This window comes from Pholcus phalangioides, unplaced genomic scaffold (assembly GCF_987345545.1).
Source record: "Pholcus phalangioides strain wild (caught in Gottingen) unplaced genomic scaffold, Ppha-v1.0 ptg000012l_1, whole genome shotgun sequence".
NCBI classification, from domain to species: Eukaryota; Metazoa; Arthropoda; class Arachnida; order Araneae; family Pholcidae; genus Pholcus; species Pholcus phalangioides.
Genome location: NW_028301605.1, coordinates 10,189,791 through 10,195,489, shown reverse-complemented (window position 1 = coordinate 10,195,489; position 5,699 = coordinate 10,189,791). Strand labels below are relative to the sequence as shown.

Below are 5,699 nucleotides of genomic sequence, written 5' to 3'. Positions count from 1 at the left end.
CTACAGAGGGACATAGACTTGGTTGAAGGGGTGCAGAGAAGAGCTAAGCGTGTCCTTATTGGCACACGGGGCTTGAGTTATGAAGGGAGACTTCATTTTTTGAATATGTTCACATTGGATGAACGCAGGTGTCGAGGAGATATGATCGAAGTGTTCATAATTTTCAATGGCATGGACAGGATGGATCATGTACACCGCCAATCGACTGCTTCTACAAGGGGACACCAGTATCGATTGGTGAGGGACAATGCAAGGTTATGGTGTCGCAGGGAATTTTTCTCTAATAGGGTTGTTAATAAATGGAATAGCTTACCCCCGGAGGTAGTAAATTGTAACACAATTGACACGTTTGAAAAGAAATACGATAAACATGTTGGGGTAAATCGAGAAGCTATCCATTCTTAGAATAAGACAACCATAAGTATTCTTTATGGGCATTGTATAATATTTTATCATGTGTATATATTGTTTATGTTTTTTTGTTTATTGCATTTTTAATTGGGTTGCTGTATTTTTGAAATATATGACATCCATATTTTTATGGGCATCTTTTTCTCAGCCACCTCGTTGGGCATTTTGCCTGTTGTGGCGTTGTATCTGTATTTGTATTTTTATAAGTGCGGCCACTTCGCGACTTGGCCGGACACTTCCAGAATTGGCCAAGAGTTTTGGTCGAAGTCCGAACTGCAGAAATGTTTCATACTTTTGCTGGTCATTTCACGAAGTGGCCGGAGATCCCTGGCCAAAGCTGGAGATGTGCTGATGTAAAACAGTCCTGTAGTTGCCAAATGAATTTGTTTTTCTTTGGCGGGCTCGGTGGAACGCCTTGGCGGGGCACATGTGGACCACAAGCAGGGGAGGGGGGGGTTGCGCAAATTTAATGCCTATACCCACGGTCCATAGTCATGACCACAAGTTAATTACTCAAAAACATATGTTACCGATTTCAACATTTCAGGTACCATAATCAATTTGTATCATTGATTAGAGCCTATAAATTGCTAAAAAATTTCTAAAAAAAACTTTCTCAATTTCTTACACTTTCTTATACATTACATTAAATTTTTTTTTTCATTGCCGAAGCAAAGTTTATTAGCTTTTGGATCTCATCTACGCCTATTCCATATTAAAAAAAAAAAAAAAAAATTCTTTAGAAAAAAGATTTTTTCGGGGGAAAAAATTCAAGACTTCTCTCTCCAAACAAGATGTGAAACGGATATAAAAAAAAATGAAAAAATTCCAACAAAAAAGGGGAAAAAATGATTTTTTTTCCCTTGATCTCGTCTACAGGAAAACGATTTCACAGGATCATTTTTATCATTTTCCTATCAATTTCTCATCCGTCGTGGAAAGCGGAAAAGGAAACGAAGCTGTCATTTCTCTTTACCTTCCATTTTGCTTTTTTTCTTTTCATAACATAAGAATAAAATGAAAATGAAAAAATCTTCAATTTTATTCTTTCTGATATTGTTTTTTTTTGTTCTTTTTCCAGGAAGCCTGCGGAAAATCAATTGAGAAATTGTACAGTATATAATATATTTTGTATTTATTCTCGAAAATTGTATTTTTCTTTTATTTCGAGAATTTTGTGTCTCTCTTTTTTCATTTTTTAATGAAATATATATGGAATTCTATTTGAAAAATGAATGGTTCTATCTCTTTTATTTCCTTTTTTTCTGCATGGGATGCGAGGATATTGCAGAAATATTGCTTTCGTAATATACTGTCCCATAAGCCTTCTTAAATGTTTTTGATGGAAATATTTCGGATTATTTTGTGTTGTTGTTTTGTTTACTTTCAGGGGAAATATTTATTTTTGGAGTATTATCGGAAACACATGGATAATACTATCATGTTATATTGTAAAAAAAAACAAACTAGGTATGCTTTCGAGAATTATTTACACAGGTTCTTGAAGCCTTAACTCTTTTATTTTCTTTTTTCTCTTTCTTTGTTGATGGATTTTGGTCTTTGTAGAAAGATTTGTTGAAATGAAAGGTGTCGTGTGTTTGCACGAATAAGGATTATATGATGCCATTCAATATCTGTTGTGTTTATTATTAGTGTTAACAAAAGTTTGTTTGCTGAAAAGTGGTTTTTTTGCTCGAGATGGTATCGACAATGAAGCATTGCCGATAGGTTTGTATGCAACTCATTGCCGCCCACCCGGGGGCGGCGTCAACTTTGCCACTGTGGTGGTCGAGTGGTTATAGTGCCGGACTCGTGATGCGAGGATCCGGGTTCGAACCCCACAGTGGTGGTCGGCTGAAGATGGTTTTCTGTGGTTCCCAACTTCAAGGCGCAAATGCGAGCCGATCTCCCCGTTAAAAAGTCTCGCCACAGAGAGCAACAGTCCTACAACGGTAAATCATTCAACCATAACACTTCACTCATAGTTTGTAAAACTGGGGGCAGATGACAGCACTACACATAACAAGCATTACACAGAAAAGACACTTTACGTCAGGTTGCACTACACGTACACGCACATTCCCGCATGTACCGATTCGTTGGGGGGTTCCGCGGGGGGGGGGGGGTGCATGTGTGGTGTAGCAGTAGTAGGTAGGGGCTCGGGGATCCATGATGTTCTTAAGTCAGCCACCTCGTTGGGCAATTTGCCTGTTGTGGCGTTGTATTTGTATTTGTATTGTTCCTCACGCACTTTTTCTACAGTATCTGTCGGTTTCCAACAGGTTTTGAAAGATGTTGTCATGAGCATTGTAATATATATATATATATATACACTTCTAGGTACGATGTAGAATTATATCTGTTGCAAAATAAATTTTATTGAGTTCGTTGGCTGAAAATAAAAAATAAAAACTATTTCACTACCCGATTGTTTAATGTTGAAGAATTGAATAGAGCTGTGTTTGTTTTTCGTTCTATCTGTATCATTATATTTCTGAATGGTTTATGTATGGAATTTGTTTTGAGAATATAGTGTTATATGGAACTGTTTCTTTGGAACAAATACCCCCTTCGTGTTGTAGTTCATTGAATAAATTGCTATTGTAATATTGTTTCAGAACCAAATTTTTCTCAAAGTATCGCCATAGAATCAGATATCCTGCCACTGTTCAAGAAACAATTGAAAATCGATTATTATTTTGGTATCTATTGTTGACGTATCTTCGTTGAGTTCATTTTTTATCCAGTTATTAAAATAATGTTTTTAATTAATAACTTATTAGTCATATATTATAATATATGGCTACCTAATTAATTGCCGTGTTACGACTTTGTAATACTGTAGTTATTTAGTTAGCCATTTTCACCATAACTGCCACTGCAAACTCCGTCCCTGCATTTATTATCTGTAGACGTGACTTTTGTTGAATTTTGTTGGAGAATCCAATTAGAATTAGAGTATAGGCCTATAGCATTGAAATTACTATAATTCAGTAGAACTAAAATAACAATGAAATGCTCTATCAGAAAACATGATGTGAATAACCAAGAGCTATTTCAATAATGTTCTGTGATTTCCAAAATTTTCTGCAGCTTGTGATTGATTCTGGAATTAAAAAAAACTTAGTCAAATTTTTTTTGACTGAAAAGTGAAACTTTTGTTTTCTTTTTTTTTAATTATTTAATTAATTAAATTTCAGCAAAATAAGATAACGGTTAATTCTTTCTTCTTGGTCATCTCTTTTGCTTTTTTCCTTTCGACATTTTTTAAATTCATTTCCCTTTTCTGAAAACGGTGAACTTACTATCCTTCTGAAGTCATAATAATGATATTTTCAGTGATTTCCATTCTTCAACTGCAATATTTCCGAAGATATTGCGACCTAAATAGAGGAACCTGAGTTCCCAAATACTGAAAAATACGGGAGATCGTCCGTTTTCGTTAAAAAGCTGTATTTATAATAATAGTTATATAATCATATAATTCATAAGTTGAATTTATATATCCAGAGAAATATGAAGATTACAAACTCTACAAAGTATCTTCTATGAAGTCAGGAAAAACAAAATTATACAGTATTGTCCAGTAAAATACGTATCGTGTGGTCACAATAATGTGGGAAATTTTTCACATTCTGTAAATCGATAGCTGCGAAAAACACACGCAAATACAAAAGCAAAAGTTTCATTCTCATCATATATATTGCTCCTATTATTATTTTATACAATATTGTTCAAGTTCTTATATCAGTTACTTTTTCCACAACTGTACTATTATATGTACATCGATACAAACTATCTCTCCTTAAAACACATTCAGCAGTAGCCAATCATGAAATTTCTCTATCACTAAAGATAATGAATAAAATTGAGATATTTACTTTTCTCTCTCTTCACAAATATCCTCACCGCTACCAACTAATTTTTTCTGCAGAAAAATCTTTGATTCAAATCCATTAAGTTCAAAATACTGCTCAGCTATCGTTTGCAAATGGCTGATAGACGAATCATTTACCAGCCAGGATCGCCAGTACTTCAGGATACACGTACTGCCTGGCACCAAGTCCCCAAACGAAGTCAACGTGGTTGAATAAAGGATCGCGAACGCACTTCTCCGATGCCATGGACGTCAACGAGTTTATCAATATGCCAACGTCGACGGGATCAGCCAGCAAGTCGTTCCGGGACCATATCAGATGGACGGGGGCGGTTATTTTTCCAAGTGGATAATCAGGAGGTGTGGGCTTACCATACTTGCGCATGTTCTCCTTCTCGCCGTAATCGAATTTCCGGAACTTCTTCGAATTCACCAACTGTCCGTAATGAGCGATACTCTTGACGGATGTACCTGCTGGGCTATGGGCAACATAAACACCGAGGCGCGATGCATTCAATCCAGCCACGTCGGTCCCCATGCTCAAGAACATGACATCCTCGCATATCATTTTGATAGGACTCTCACATAACTTTTCGGTCAAATAACTCATTAGGGTGTTCGGAGGAACGAACTCCTTATATCCGATGAGTCTGGCGAGTAGATCCAGTTCATCGGTCAGAGGCGCAATGTACTTGATGAGAGTGCTGATGTATCCGACGTGTGCGACCGGTGCCAGGGCTATCATTCTCTTCATCTTCTTGTTGTAGGCCGGGCTTTCTGAAAGCATTGCGAACGCCGATGTCGTTCCCTGGGAATGGCCAATGTACGAAAGCTGTCCTTGTCCAGTCTTGGCAAGCACAAAGTCGATAACAGCCGGTAAGTCATACTTAGCCATCTCTTGGAAACTGTAATCCCAGTATTCAGCTGAACTTGGTGATAGCTTAGTGTGCTTGTAGGAGTACCTGTTACCTCTCGTATTACTGAGCCAGACATCGTAACCGGCATCGGCTAGAATGAAACCCAGACTTTCTTTGTCGAAGTTCATCACCCAGTCGGCGGAGCTCGAAAGCAAGCCGTGTTGCAGTAAGACGGCGCCTTTGTTGCCAGGACCGGATAACCTTCCGTGCAAGATGTGTTGGACCGATAGGAGGAATCCATCGCCCGTCTTTACTTCGAAATTCTCGACTGGATAGCCTTTACTCGAAATCAGTTGCGACACGTTTCTACGAGAGTCGGGATCGTCGTCAAAGAATTCGTAGCACCTTTGTTTCTTCTGCAGACGTGACCCGTAAGCTTGGGTGCACAGGATCACCAGCAACAGAGGAATTAATTTCTGCATGATGCTGTGTTTTCGATAATAAACTGTGTATTAGAATCAGAAGAGCAAAATGTCAAGCAACAATCAGGGTAA

General features: G+C 37.7%; 1 pseudogene across 1 annotated transcript; it reads right to left on the bottom strand.

Moving 5' to 3' along the window:
• Positions 1-3,892: 3,892 nt before the first annotated feature.
• LOC149079517 (gastric triacylglycerol lipase pseudogene) lies at positions 3,893-5,699 on the bottom strand (annotated as a pseudogene). The gene has a single exon (XR_016193673.1). The product of XR_016193673.1 is annotated as a gastric triacylglycerol lipase pseudogene (transcript).